The sequence below is a fragment of the Muntiacus reevesi genome, chromosome 18 (assembly GCF_963930625.1).
Source record: "Muntiacus reevesi chromosome 18, mMunRee1.1, whole genome shotgun sequence".
Classification (NCBI taxonomy): domain Eukaryota; kingdom Metazoa; phylum Chordata; class Mammalia; order Artiodactyla; family Cervidae; genus Muntiacus; species Muntiacus reevesi.
The window spans coordinates 27,973,779-27,989,220 of record NC_089266.1 but is presented as its reverse complement, the minus strand read 5'-3'; the positions used below and the strand labels follow the sequence as shown (position 1 = coordinate 27,989,220).

The following is a 15,442-nucleotide window of genomic DNA, read 5'->3' as shown; positions in this document are numbered from 1 at the left end:
TCTGCTTCCAGGCATGCCTCCTAATTTTTTATTGGACATTGGACACTGTAGGTGTTACTTGTTGAGTATCTGGGCTTTGGTGTCTTCCTTTAAAGGGTGTTGGACTTTGCTCTGAGAAGCGGTTAAATTACTCGTGATGCGTTCGATCTCTTTGAGATTTTTAAAAATAGTTTATTTCAAAATAATTATGGATTCACAGGAAATTTCAAAGATCATGCAGAGTGGGCCCATTGAACCCTTCACCCAGTTTTCTCCCACAACTGTCTGTTGTACAGTATCAAAGTTGGGAAATTTACGTTGATTCAATGTATGTATAATTTTGTGCCATTTTATCACATGTATAGATTCATATGTGGTTGTCTTCTTTATAATTGTTTTACTTTCTACGGTCCTAAGACACTGAATAGGAAAATTCCCAAAATGAATAATTCATAAGCTTTAAATCGCACGCCATTGTGAGCAGAGTGATGGAATCTCTCGCTGTTTTGCCTAGGACGTGAATCACGCCTTTGTCCAGCTTGGTCCACCTGTTAGTCACTTAGTAACTGTGTCAGCTACCAGACCAGCTGCTGCAGTGTCACAGACCTTGTGTTCAAGTGACCCTTTTTTTTCTTAATAACTGCCCCCAAAGTGTGAGAGTAGTGATGCTGCAACTCAGATCTGCCAAAGAGACCCTGTAGGGTCTTAAAAGTGCTTCCTTTAAGTGAAAAGGTGAAAATTCTCAACTTAAGGAGGAGAGAAAGAAATCATACAGTGAGGCTGCTAAGATCTACGGTAAGAAAGACTCCTTTTTTTTCAAAATTGGGGTATAGTTGATGTACAATATAAGTTTCAGAAGTACAACATAGTGATTCACAGTTTTTAAAGGTTATATTCTGCTTAGTCATTATAAAATATTGGTCATTTTCCTTGCACTGTACAATATATCCTTGTAGCTTATTTATTTCATATGTAGTAGTTTTCAACCTGTTAATCTTCTACCCATAGCTTGCCCCTCACCTTTTCCCTCTCCCCACTGGTAACCACTAATTTGTTCTCTGCATCTGTGAGTCTGTTTTAGTTATTGTTGTTATCTTCACTAGTTTTATTTTTTAAAGCCCACATAATTGATATCATACAATGTTTGTCTTTGTCTAACTTAATTTACTTTGCATGATACTCTCCAAGGCCATTCATGTTGTTGTAAATGGCAAATTTTCATTCTTTTTGTGGCCTATTGATATTCCACTGTGTATGTATACATCTTCATCCATTCCTCTGTCAATGGGCATTTAGGTTGTTGGAGACTTTATTATTTTCCTGTTATTGACTTCTATTTTGGTTTCATTGTTGTCAGAGAACACTTTGATTTCAATTCTTTTAAATTTCTTGAAGTTTGTCTTATGGCCCAGGATGTGGTCCACCGTGGTATTTGTCGTCACTTGAAAGCATGTGTAATCCCCTGTTCTGTTGTTAGGTGGCATGTCCTATAAATGTCAGTTGGATTGAGCCAGCTGAGGGTGGCTTTGGGTTCTTCAGTATTGTCTCTGGTTTCTGCCTGAGGCTTGTTTCAAAGTTTTGCCAGAGGAGAGGAAAGTAGCTTCCATCTGGGGGTAGTTTGGATTTACTACTCAGGTATGCTGGCTCCAGAGTGTCCACCCCATGCCCCCTACCATCACTGGGGAAGCTCCTCTGGCTGCTCAGAGTTTGAACATCTTTCCCTATGAACTCTGGGGATTTGTCAGCTCACAATTCCCTGGCTGTTCTACCTCTTTGAAGAGTTTTTCTCTGTACATGCAAGTCACATACTCAGCAAACTCAAAGGAATTCCATACACAAAGAAATGCCTCATTCTCCCCAGCCCTGACTTCCACCCTTTCCACCTGCCGAGATCACCAGCTTCTGTGCCATCCCCTCATCCAGGATCATCTCCACACACCCAACTAGGGCATACCCCACTTTTCCCAGAGTGTCTGAACCCCCAACCCCTGGTTGTTCAGTGTCTGCAAGGGGCTCTTTGATAGGTTTTGCCCAGTTCCTAGTTGTTTATCAAGGAAGGTTAAGTGCGATCCTTTCTACTATATCATGCTTGGAGGAGGAAGTCTGTTACGTATTTTTAACTTTCTGAGAAATGCTTTTACATGGCAACACAGGAAAGTGATGACTGTGGAGTTTTAAGTTCCTTTTTGTTTTAAGTGTTGCTGAATAGGGAGAAAGAAAAAGTTTCAGAGGCAGCCTGATGTCTAGGAGGAAACAGTGGGTGGAACTCCAGCATCCTGCCTGCTCTTCTATCCTGCCTACCTCCCTTCCACCTCCTTTTGTCCAGAGAAATCAGACCTGTGAGTCTGATGAGACCCTCCTCGAGGCAGGCTTCCTTACCCGCCACAGGCAGAGTTAGTGGGTCTCTTCTCTGCCAGCCCCTCTCCCACCTTGCGCTCCTCCCCCACCCTAGAGTTTCTCCTCCTTCTCCTCCAACACCTGTGACACTGACTCAGATGTCAGCACCACGTGGGAGTAGATGAGCTGATCTGGGAGAATGTAGGAGAATGAAGACCATAGATCACGTCTGGAGGGCCCATAGCCTGGAGGAAAGCAGAGGAAGAGAGGAGTCCAAAGTGGACGTGATAAAAGCCCAGAGGGGTCAAACATCTTACTCAAGGCCACACAACACATTCACCTTGCATGCCTCGATGTGCCTTTGCAGCAAAATCAAAGGCGTCCACTCTCACTGAGCTGTGTGGCCTCTCCTAATTGGCTAGCATCCACTCTGAGTAAGACCTTCTCTCCTAGAAGGTGGTATTTTGATCTACTTACATATGTGTACTCTTGTCACCCAGTGTTGGCTGAGACTCCAGCTCCTTGTTCCACTGTAGCATCAGGAAGAGCCAGCAGAGCAGGCAGAAAGAAGAAAGGTATCAATTCTTGAGTTTCAAGTCATTTGGGAACTTCCTCACAGAGCAAATGGTTTGAGAGAAAAGAGTTTAGTGGCAGAGAGGAGGCCTTGGGGTTACAAAGGCCTCCTCTCCTTGTGATTTAGAGCAGGGAAGACACTGGTGAGTCAGACGATTTTCCATTCCACCGAGCCTCTAAAACAAGAGGACTTTCTCTGGGCTGGAGAGAGAAGCAGTCTGGAGGGGATCAGATGGGCACACCAGGCTCCTGCGAAGGGTTCTGTCCCCCGCTGAGCTGTGAAGCAGGCCGGTGTGGGCAGTGGGTGAATGGAGACCCCAGATAGCTTTGGATGGCCCTGGAGCAGGGAGAGGCAAGACCCAGGGGTCTGAGTCTACCCTGTGGAGTAGAGATAGTCAGGGGGCTGACACACAGCCAGAGGGGCACCGAGGGGGTGGGCACGGGGAAAGGGCACAGGGCATTACACAGCCAAAGAGGTGGGAGGGTACACAGAGGGGTACACAGAGTAGTCCTCGGGGATCAAGGCCATGAATGCACCGTGGACGCCCATAATGTGTGTAGAAGTGGACACAGGCCCCCGGCCTAGTCCATGCCGGGCACCGTGTGACCCTTGAACGTTGATGAAGCAGCGGTAGTGGACAAGGCTGTGGTTGACTGAGTTCTTAGAACTGCATGGCTTCCCTCTACTTGAATGCCACAGAGTGGAAGCATTCACAGCATTATGTGGCTGTCTGGATTTGTCCACGCAAAATCAAAGAGGCGTTGGGAGTCTGGGTGCAGAAGAATCCTAAAGAAAGCATCCTGTAGATCTAGCTCTGGGAATCAGTTTACAATAGGTCTAGCTCTGGGAATCAGTTTACAGTCTCTGGAACTTAGTCAATATGATGTTGTTATTGTTGTTGTTCAGTTGCTAAGTCGCATCCGACTCTTTTTGACTCCATGAAATGCAGCACACCAGGCTTCCCTGTCCTTCACTATTTCCCAGAGTTTGCCCAAGTTCATGTCCATTGAGTTGGTGTTGCTTCAGTATCAGTCCTTCCAATAAATATTTAGGGTTGTTTTCCTTCAGGACAAATGTGGCTAAGTGGCTAAGTGAAAGTCGCTCAGTTGTGTCCAACTCTTTGCGACCCCATGGACTGTACAGTCCATGGAATTCTCTAGGCCAGAATAATGGAGTGGGTAGCCTTTTCCTTCTCCAGGGAATCTTTCCAACCCAGGGACTGAACCCAGGTCTCCCACATTGCAAGTGGATTCTTTACCAGTTGAGCCACAAGGGGAGTTCCACAAGGGAACTATCAGGTGAACTGGGACTACTGCCTCATTAACTGCCCTTAAAACCAAGCTGGACTCTGTGGGGCTCCCAGGCATGGAGGTCTTTGTGTCCCCGATTTCTTGTAGGTAAGACTTCAGCCTCCCTGACCTTCTTTGAGTTCCAAAAGGCAGATTGGAACAGTTGCTAATTCAGGGAGGAGCAGCCAAGAAACAAGCTAAGGCAAGATTAAAGGAACTCGAGAAGCTCATCAAGATTGGGAGATCCCCAGTCTTGTTAGGCCCCACCTTTGACCCACTGTTATAAACCCTCTTCCAGTTCTCTGAAGTAGAGGCACACAGGTTTTTTGAGGCAGAAACCTGGTGTGCCTCCCTTTGCCTGGCAAGGTAATAAAGCTATCATTTTTTACTTCATCCAAAACTCTGTCTCTGGGGTTTGTTTCAGCGCTAGTGTACAAAGAGGTTGGGCTTTCAGTAACATCCTCAGGACTTGAACGAACCTGTATTTCCCACTGTTTCTTATAAGAAGAATTGTTGCAGGCAAGGGGACTCCTTCCAGGGCCCGAGAGTGGGTTTTTGTCTAACACAAATGAATTGTCCAAATGGCAGGGTCATAGCCCATATTTTAAGAACTTGGTTATTAGAAGTTGGATACCTTGTTGGGCCTCAGGTATCAGAGTCTCTTGCATGGGTAATCAGGCTCTGTTAAACTGGGAGCAGATTAGTAGCTTTCCCAGGGACTTCAGCATCCCAGACAGTGGGGTCCACTTGAGAAATAATGTGGGCTGGAATGGAGACCTCCTCTGGTTGGGACTGAGGCAGGTTGCCATGGCTGGGTGCCTTCTCTGTGAGGGTCTCCAGAGTGTAGTATCATTTGGAATAGAGTGAGGAGGTCCCTTCCCAGCAAGCAGCTTCATTCTTTCTGGAGCTATTAGTAATTGTCCTCCTCTCTTCCCCAGTAGCATACTGGACACCTTCCAACATAGAGGGCTCACCTTTCGGTGTCACATCTTTCTGTCTTTTTATACAGTTCATGGGGTTCTCACGGCAAGAATACTGGAGTGGTTTGCCATTCCCTCCTCCAGCGGACCATGTTTTGTCGAACTCTCCACTATGACCCGTCCGTCTTGGGTGGCCCTGCTTGGCATGGCTCATAGCTTCATTGAGTTATACAATCCCCTTTGCTATGAGAAGGCAGTGATCCATGAGGTGGGGTGGCACTCAGGCATGAGCAGAAACTGATGTGCAGAGGTAAAATTCCTAACAAGCAGCTGCATGGCATGGGGAAGAGGGGATTCTGAATCGCTTGGTCTGGGGCCATACATCAATCCTGAGAATCAGATCAGATTGTCCAGGGAAACCAGTCAACACAGAGCAGACTGCCCCCATACCTAATAGAAAATAACCTTTCTACCTGCCACATCAAGGGCTACCACAGCTTCTCTGGAAAGTGAGCAGGTGTCCTCTGGGAGCCAGGGAGGGTCCTGGGCCCTGTCAGTCTTCTGTGCTATCAGCCATCATTGGTTTGGGAGCCCCGAGTCGCCTCCAGGACTGAGGGTAGTCCTGCTTCCAGTGATCCTCCTGTTTATAATTTGGACAGAGTCCTGGTGGCCCTCTTCCCCGCGGGTGACAGTCATACTTCCAGTGGCCTTTCTGGCTGCACTTCACACACATCCTTTCTCCACAGGGCAGGACTCCAATCCGGGCTTCCTGGACCCTGTCCTTCCCATGAGTTTTTCACAAGGAAATGTAGCCCTGAGGTGATACAGGCATGGGAGGTGCAGTTTATTTTTCTCCCTGATAGCCCACCAGGACTTCCCTGGTGGCTCAGACAGTAAAGAATCTGCCTGCAATGCAGGAGACCTGAGTTAGATCCCTGGGTCTGGAAGATCCCCTGGAGAAGGGAATGGCTACCTACTCCAGTTTTCTTGCCTGGAGAATTCCATGGACAGAGGAGCCTGATGGGCTATAGTCCATGGGGTCACAAAGAGTCAGACACACTTCTACTCTTCACTGATAGCCCAAAATGTAAGAAAGGAGTATGCTGCCAGGGACTTTAGTGGATGGGGCTCTTCAAGGGATTGTCACAGAGATAAGTCCTATAGGCAGTTTATTGGCCTGACCCCAGAGTTCCAAAGAATAGCAAGGAGAGATAAGAGAGACTTCCTAAGTGATCAATGCAAAGAAATAGAGGAAAACAATAGAATGGGAAAGACTAGAGATATCTTCAAGAAAATTAGAGATACCAAGGGAACATTTCATGCAAAGATGGGCACAATATAGGACAGGAATGGTATGAACCTAACAGAAGCAGAAGGTATTAAGAAGAGGTGGCAAGAATACACAGAAGAACTATACAAAAAAAGATCTTAATGATCCAGATAATCACAATGGTGTGATCACTCACCTAGAGCCAGATATCCTGGAGTGTGAAGTCAAGTGGGCCTTAGGAAGGATAACTACTAATAAAGCTAGTGGAGATGATGGAATTCCAGCTGAGCTATTTCTAATCCTAAAAGATGATGCTGTGAAAGTGCTGCGCTCCATATGCCAGAAAATTTGGAAAACTCAGCAATGGTCACAGGACTGGAAAAGGTCAGTTTTCATTCCAATCCCAAAGAAAGGCAATGCCAAAGAATGTTCAAACTACCATACAACTGCACTCATCTCACACACTAGCAAAGTAATGCTCAAAATTCTCCAAGCTAGGCTTCAACAGTTCTTGAACAGAGAACTTCCAGATGTTCAAGCTGAATTTAGAAAAGGCAGAGGAACAAGAGATCAAATTGCCAACATCTGTTGGATCATAGAAAAAGCAAGAGAATTCCAGAAAAACATCTACTTTTCCTTCATTGACTATGCCAAAGCCTTTGACTGTGTGGATCACAACAAACTGGAAAATTCTTCAAGAGATGGGAATACCAGACCACCTTACCTGTCTCCTGAGAAATCTGTATGCAGGTCAAGAAGCAACAGTTAGAACTGGATATGGAACAACAGGCTGGTTCCAAATTGGGAAAGGAGTACGTCAAGGCTGTATATTGTCACCTTCCTTATTTAACTTATATTCAGAGTACATCATGTGAAATGCTGGCCTGGATGAACCTCTAGGTGGAATCAGGATTGCAGGGAGAAATATCAATAACCTTAGATATGCAGATAACACCACCCTTATGGCAGAAAGCAAAGAGGAATTCAAGAGGCTCTTGATGAAAGTGAAAGGAAAGTGAAAAAGCTATCTTAAAACTCAACATTCAAAAAACTAAGATCATGGCATCTGGTCCCATCACTTCCTGGCAAATAGATGGGAAACAATGGAAACAGTGACAGACTTTATTTTCTTGGACTCTAAAATCACTGCATATGGTGACTACAGCCATGAAATTAAAAGACGCTTGCTCCTTGGAAGAAAAGCTATGACAAACCTAGATAGTATATTAAAAAGCAAAGACATTACTTTACCAAAAAAGGTCCGTATAGTCAAAGCTATGGTTTTTTCGGTAGTCATGTATGTGAAAGTTGGACCATAAAGACAGCTGAGCACTGAAAAATTGATGCTTTTGAACTGTGGTGTTGAAGAAGACTTGTGAGAGTACTTTGGATAGCAAGGAGATCAAACCAGTCAGTCCTAAAGGAAATCAGTGTTAAATATTCATTGGAAGGACTGATGTTGAAGCTGAAACTCCAGTACTTTGGCCACTTGATGTGAAGAACTGACTCACTGGAAAAGACCCTGATGATGGGAAAGATTGAAGGCAGGAGGAGAAAGGGACAACAGAGCATGAGTCACATCAGTGACTCAGTGGACATGAGTTTGAACAAGCTCTGGGAGTTGGTGATGGACAGGGAAGTGCTGTCCAAGACTGGCGTGCTGCAGGCCATGGTGTTGCAGAGTCGGACATGACTGAGTTACTGAACAAACTGATTAGGTTAGGGGATCGAGGCAGAAGAGGTGTCTAATTAAGCAGGGAAAACTGGACTTGTAGCCATCAGACCATGAGAAAAGGTTTGTTTTGCAAAGACAACAGCGAGGGCACCCAAAATCAGTTTGGTGAGCCTGAGGAGACCCCTGGGGTTAGTCAAGGGGAGGAACAAGAGCCAGAAAAAGTGACTAGAGTCCCAAATCCTAAACCCTTCAGAGAGAGAGGAAGGAGACCTAGGCCGCGTCACTAAGCAGATTACCTTCATTTTCGGAGAAAGGAAAAGGTAAACAAACAGACTTCCCTGGTGATTCAGACAGTAAAGCATCTGCCTACAATGCGGGAGACCCAGGTTCTATCCCTGGGTTGGGAAGATCCTCTGGAGAAGGAAATGGCAACCCACTCCTGTATTCTTGCCTGGAGAATCCCATGGATGGAGGAGCCTGGTGGGCTACAGTCCATGGGATGGAAAAGAGTTGGACACAACTGAGCGACTTCACTTTCACCTTTCAAACAGAGCTGCAGGGTAGAGCAGAAGCCAGAAGGTAGTAACAAGACAAGGTCAAAGCACTCCTTGGGAGGTTGTCCTTGTGCTGTTGAGGATGGGCACTTCTTTACATGAGCAGCACATAGATGACACCCCACCCACTGCGAAAGCTTGCAGGGAGGTGCAAGGACCAGTAGACAGGCTAAGAAACCAGGAGGGGATGAGAGAAGGAGGATATGAGAGAAATCCAGGGCGAAGAGAGAAGGTGCCCAGCCAGGATGCTTCCTCAGCCAGAGATTCACAAGCCCTCTGTGGAGGGTGCTTGATCACTTCCTTTGCTCAGGGGTTGATAAAGTCTGAGACCCTCACATGTGACCAGGGGTTCAATGAGGCTGTGAGCCCTGAGAGGCACTCAGAGAGGGCTGGGCCACAGATGTAGTGGGAGACTCCCAATGTCTCCTTATTTGGGCTGCCGATGCAGTTCTGACATTCTGGAACCGAGCCAAGACTAAGAACGAGGAGGAAGGGGAAATCAGACTTGAGGAGCCGCGAGGGGAAACTAACCCAGTCAGGTTGCCAGTTGCCACAGTCTTAATTTGGAAGTCCAAGTGGTGGACTCTGTGGATCTTCTCAGGTCCAAAGAAACAGAGTGATGGGGGAGAATGACAAACATGAAGAGAAGAGCCTTGGGCTTGGTGGGCTCCTTCGGGGCCAGAGAGCTGGTCTCCACCAGATCTCCCAGGCAGCATTAGCTGCCACCTAAAGGCTACTCAAATCTTCAGGACTAAGTCCCAGCTGTCCTCTGCAGTTGGCAGCCACAGCCTAGTAGATGGATCCAGGTTATGCCCTTTGATGTCCCTTTCATGGTTGCCACAAAAGATGTTGCAGGAGAAGGGTGAGGAGGAGTGAACAAGGTCTCTAGCGAGTCACCAAGTGAGGGTCCTTGGCTTCACACAGGAAAGAATTTAAGAGTAAAGTGGTTGGAGAAGGGGCAGAGATTTCTAGGAACTGGGCCACTGCCCACTTTTTGCCCTCTTATGGTCAGCCTCAAAACTGTCATGCTGCCTGTGTGTGTGTCATGTAGATGCTAATGCATTACATTGAGCGTAGACTGAGGCTCAGGGTCTGCTCGAAGTCGACTCTTCCACTATTTTGGACATGATTGGTCCCAACTAGCTTTTGTTGTATCCTCAAAGTCTGTTGTTGTTGTTCAGTTGCTAAGTCATGTCCGACTCTGTTACCCCATGAACTGCTTTTAATGGTTGTGCCCTTCCCCTTCCTACCTGTCTCAAGAGGAATAACAATCTTCTCCTATCTTTATGACAGGAAGTAGTTCTGCATCTTAGAAGGAGGTTCTTACCCAGTGACAGACACTTGGAGATATGGCTGCTGGATCCTTCACATTTATGTTTCAAAGTGATGGCTCCCAGGTTCTTGACAAAGGCATTCCTGGGTCATCAACTTGACAAAAGGCCTATCTAGTCTTCAAAAGGATTTATATATGTTTCAAAGAGGTGTTATTAATATCTATCTATAGCATCATTGGCTCAATGGACATGAATTTGAGCAAACTCTGGAAGATAGTGAAGGACAGGGGATCCTGGCGTGCTGCAGTCCATGGGGTCGCAAAGAGTTGGACATGACTAAGAGACTGAATAACAACAACAACAGACATTACCAAACCAAGCCTACATCAGTTCACCTGATGCACAGCAAAGTCAACCTCCTGGCACCAAGTGGTACTGAAGGAAAATACAACCTTCACCGCAGGGCCAAGTTTACTGCAGCTCATGCTCAGAAAACCCAACTCCCCAGTGGCTTTTGGGAAGGTTTTCAAAGACAACATTAGGGGTGAGGGTTCAAGGGTGTGTGATCAGCTCGTGATCATTCTTTTTAGTTGTTGGTGGTAACAGGGTGGCGTTTTGTGAATCTCGGTTATCCATTTTTTGGCTTTAACCAGTGTGGTGTCTACATGTTGGTGGTCAGCATGCTGTTAACTTCTTCCACCTTTTGGGGGTTTCAGTATCTGCACCACAGCTCAAGGATATGGCTCAGGATTTTATCTAGAGCCCTTGAAAAGGAACTTAATGTCCTTGACTTTCTTATGGATCCTTACTCTCTCACTGTCTTTCCCTAGACTTTTCTGAATCAATTTTGAATCCATTCACTGTCACATTTTAGCCACATTTGTTACAATATTTTGGAAATTGCTTGACATGGTAAGAGGTAAAGTGTTGTGGGTACACTGAGTACTGAAAAATCCGGAGCTGTTAAAGAAAAAAATATTCAATGACACAGTAAGACAGACCTTATTCGGTGGGGGCAGGGTGGGCACATGATTTCAATTGGTGTAGGGACCACTGGCATGGAACCTTGCAGTTTGGGAGAGAGGTTATGCTTAACTCTGAATACAGCAGGGGCAGTGGGAATTTATAGCAAGGAGCAGGGTGGATGGAAAATTACTAAGGGAAACATCAGGGGACAGGGAATTCTGGCCAAGCTGACTAGGCCTGGGTGATCAGACATCACCAACCCTGGTAGAAGATGAGGAATCCAATCAGATATGGAGAAGTGGGGGCGGGCTGTTCTGTTTAAACGGACTTAGCAGGATTCTTGCTGAAATCTGACAACACAGAGACAAACAAGAAAGTCCAAAAGTCAGCCTTCCTTCAGTTAGAGAATCTTCGTCAGCTTGTTCCCTATATTGTGCAGGCCCTTGGTTTTGTTATTCTTAACAATGGTTTAATGTTAAGATGTTAACGTCTTAACAAACTCCAGGAGATAGTGAAGAACAGGGAAGCCTTCCAGGCCTGCTGCAGTTCAAGGGGTAGCAGAAAGTCAGACAGGACTTGGCGACTGAATAACAACAACGTTTTTTATTTATTGAGCCCTTGCTGTGTGTCAGGCACAATGACAAGTGTTTTAGATATATCTACAAAACCTCCCCACAGCCCTGTCAGGAAGATATAGTTATCTCCAACTCAAAAGATGAGAATATGAAACTCCAAAAGCGAAGCGATTGCTCTAGGGTTCCATATGTGCAGAGTAACAGCGTCGGAGTTGGAACCCCCCTTTGTCCTATTTAAATGTCCACTGTGCTAACCTGTAAGTAGGACAATGCAAAAGACAGATATAAGCAACAGAATTCACCTCTAAACCTCTTGTTTTCCCGGAAACCCCCAGCCCCTGGCCTGCAGTCTCAGGGGATGGCACCATGCCCCCTGGCCAGGTGAGCAAAGGGACATCCCGCTGTACTGGGCGAGGCCCGACCCGCGGTAGCCAATAGCGCGGGTTCCTTTGGGGGCGGAGCTCTCCTGTTTCCGCGTCTTGATTGGGTTACTTGGGGGGGCGGAGCTCTCCGGGATGCGCGCTCTGATTGGGTGTCTCTGGGGCGGGGCCGGGGCGGGGCGGTGCGCGCCAGGTTTGGGAGTGGGTCTAGCGCGCGGATCACGTGGAGGCTAGAGCGCGGGTCCAAACGGGAGCTTGGTGTCTCTGACTGTGCTTCCCCCGCGGCTCCGAGAAGCCGGATCGGGTGAGTGAGGAGCGACTTACTGGCGCCTGGGGTGAGGGGCCGGCGCGCGCGGCCCCAGGTCAAGACCCGTGCGGTTGGGTTGACCGCACCTCGAAGGCTCGGTGCAGGTGCCGGCGGCCGCCTTCCTCATGGAACTCTAGATTTCAGTGCAGCGCGTCACCTCGTCCCAGTATCTTCCCGGCGCGGCTGCATCCAAGTGCTTCCCTGTAGCCCCTTTCGCAGACGGGGAAGGGGAGGCTCAGAGAGGGGTCCCGACGGAGCCCGCGCGTTCCCACTGCACTTGCGGCCACCCTGGGGTGGTGGGGGGCGGCAAGCCTGGCCTCCCCAACCATCACCCCGGCCTAAGAGACAAGCGCTGCCCTGTGGGGTTCGCGGCCCGGGGCGCTGAGTGTCGAGGTCCAGGAAGTTAAGCGACCCTTGGTCCGCTGAGGCCAGCACAAACATGCGATTCAATCTGGCAGAGCTGGCGGACTGGAAACACCAGTTCATATTCTTATGAGGTCATAATCTTTTTACTTGACGGAACGGGAAGTGGATGTGGGCGATTATGGTTTTGTTTAGCACCAAGTCAGGGAAGAGTTCAGATTCCTTCTGTCACTATTATATACCACCTAACTTCTGAGCCTGTTTGCTCCTTTGTAAAGTAGGGCACACACACAGACAGTAATTTCCTCAGCACCAACAAGGGGCTGATCCCATTGTGTGACAAAGACCCAGGAAAAATCTGGGGGTATGGGAAGGATGGTAACCCTGGGAAGTGAATTCACTTACTCGGATTGTTTACCTGGGCTTGAGGTGATGATCATGGACAGTGTCATAGGTGACGCTTCTCCAACAGAAACACCAGCAGCATGACACAGTGACAGCTGCAGTAGGTTGTGTTTCCTGGGGTGCTTAGAGGTAGTAAAGATGGCCCTGAGGTACCTATGTCTCTTTAATAATAATAGTAGCTGCTCTCTCTCTCTTTTTAAATCTCTTGACCATACCACATGGCATGTGGGATCTTAGTTCCCCAACCAGGGATGGGACTCGTGGCCCCTGCAGTGGAAGCACGGAGTCTTAACCACTGAACCACTGGTGATGTCCCGTAGCTGCTGATTGTTGAGTAGTCACTCTGCCTGGTCCTGTCTGAGTGCTCTGTGTCTTACACCTCATTTAACTCCAACCAGCTCAGGACTGTCATCATCCCTGTGTCATGCACAAGGAGACTGAGAAACAGGTGTCAGCAGCCAGGGCTGCACATTAGGAAGTGGTGAGTGGGAGTCAAACTCTGCAGGCTGGTTCTGCAGTGAGTTCAGCACAGCTCCCTTGGATGTGGCCTTCACTGATGGGAAGTGGGGCATGGCAGGGGTTGAACCTGTGAAACGTCCACTGCTCTCACGAAAGGAACCTTGATCTTCTCCAGTCAGGTTTCTCTAGTTGTTAGTTTCAGACAGGTATTTCTCAAACAGGTACATTGGGAAACGACATGAGACCTAGGTCCTTGAGCACAGTTTGAAACCTGTGAGCTCTATTCTGCCAAGGTGAGGATCTTCTCATCCCTGCACTGGCCTTTAGGCCCTCGAATCTCATCTCGTCTTTGTTGTGTTCCTCATTTCTGACCCTTGACAACTGAAACCTCTTCCCATGTTGGGCCTTTGGACTGGTGTTTGCTGTTGCTCCACGGCTCACAAGCTTGGCTCCTTTCCACGGTTCCCATCTCAGCTCAGGCGCCTTCCATGGCAGGTCTGAACAAGCCCGCTGACTGTTTATTGCCCTTCTAACAGTCATCACTCCCTGATGTTATCTCTCATGAACTTATTTACTTTTTTAGATCCTGCTTTCCATAATGGCAGGGCCTCTGTCTTGTTGACCCTTGTATTCTGAGCTCCTAACTCAGTGCCTCGGACACATGTGTCACTTAATAAATATTTGTGAAAGGAACGAATGAATCCATTGTAGGTTAATGATAGTGAAGTAAAGCTCCTAAATATCAAAAGCTTATTTCTCATTGAATGTAGAATTACTATATGACCCGGAAATTCCACTTCTGGGTATAAACCCAAAAGAATTGACAGTAGGGACTGGATATTTGTGCACCTGTGTTCACGGCAGCATTTTTTGCAATAGCCAGGAGGTGGGAGTAGCCCAGGCATTAGAGGGATGGATGGATAAACAAGAGGTAGTCTCTCCGAACAGTGGACTATTATCCAGCCTTTAAAAGGAAGGGAACTCTGACACGTGTGCCAACACAGTTGAACTTTGGTGCCATTGTGCTGTGTGAAATAAGCCAGCTACAAAAGGACAAATATTGTGTGACCTCATTTACAGGAGGTCCCTGGAATAGTCAAATTTATAGAGATAGAAACTAGCATAGTTGCTACCCTATGCTGGAAGGGAAGGGAATGGAGCGTGTTAAATGGGGACACAGTTTCAGTTTAGGAAGGTGGAAGCATTCTGAAGATGATGGTGGTGGAGCTGCATGACAGTGTGGATGTTTTTAATGTCACTGAGCTGTGCACTTCTGTCACAGTTCAAAAAAAAAGTGGAGAAAAGTGCAAGGTGTCCTGTTTCTCAGCCAACATCCAGACCTGAAGGATAGATGTTCAGTGTATCTTCCGGTCTTCCCTCTGATATAAAAGAGGACAGTCTAGGGATCTTTGTCTCACTTGTTTGCCAGCTGTCAGGGCGTCCTCCCCAGGCCCTGCCAGGTTGATGTGTGAGCTAACTATCACATTCAGGATCTCTGCCTTTCTTACTGTAATTTAGAATGCAACAAGATATACATTATATTGTAATAGATATTACAGATTTAACTGAAACAAGACAAAGAATCCAGAAGTTATTGTTTTAGTAAGGAATTCAGACTTCTTTGACTTTTTTTTTTTTTTTTAAGAACTTTATAAAGAACTCAACTTGGGTGGATTTAATGAGTGTGAACTGAGCACTCCATTTGGGGGGTGGGGGTGACTTGACCTGAGTGGTAACAGCATGCAGGGTGGGAAACACCCCCAGAGAGCGGCAGCAGGAGCAGGGGGGCCCTGCTAGCTTTGGAGGGGGGTTGACCACACAGACAGCCCTCACCTAGGGGTTGAGAAGGAACTGGGACTCTGAGTTCGCATCTTAGATAAGAGGAGGGTTTGTTGGCACTTCCCAGGTGGTCCAGTGGTTAAAACTCTGTGCTCCCAAAGCAGGGGCATGGGATTGATCCCGAAAGATCCCACATGTTTTGCGGTGCGACCATAAAAGAAAGAGTTTGCTATGAGGGCAAAGGGCTGCGGGTGGCAATGCTACAGGAGATGCTGAGACCACAGGTGGAGGTGTAGCAGAGTGGATCTGAGTGCCTCTAGGAACTGATGCAGATCT

The 15,442-nt window shown here is 47.2% G+C and overlaps 1 protein-coding gene across 2 annotated transcripts in view; it reads left to right on the top strand.

The window, feature by feature from the left end:
* Positions 1 to 559: 559 nt before the first annotated feature.
* Positions 560 to 15,442, top strand: part of SHMT1 (serine hydroxymethyltransferase 1) — a 26,055-nt gene continuing 11,172 nt past the window's right edge. Inside the window, exon 1 of one of the 2 annotated variants that reach the window (XM_065908849.1) lies at positions 560 to 774. The gene's annotated coding sequence lies outside the window, so the exon portion shown is untranslated. Of the gene's footprint in view, positions 775 to 11,998; positions 12,098 to 15,442 lie in introns of those variants that run through there. The other variant, XM_065908848.1, reaches the window with a different exon arrangement.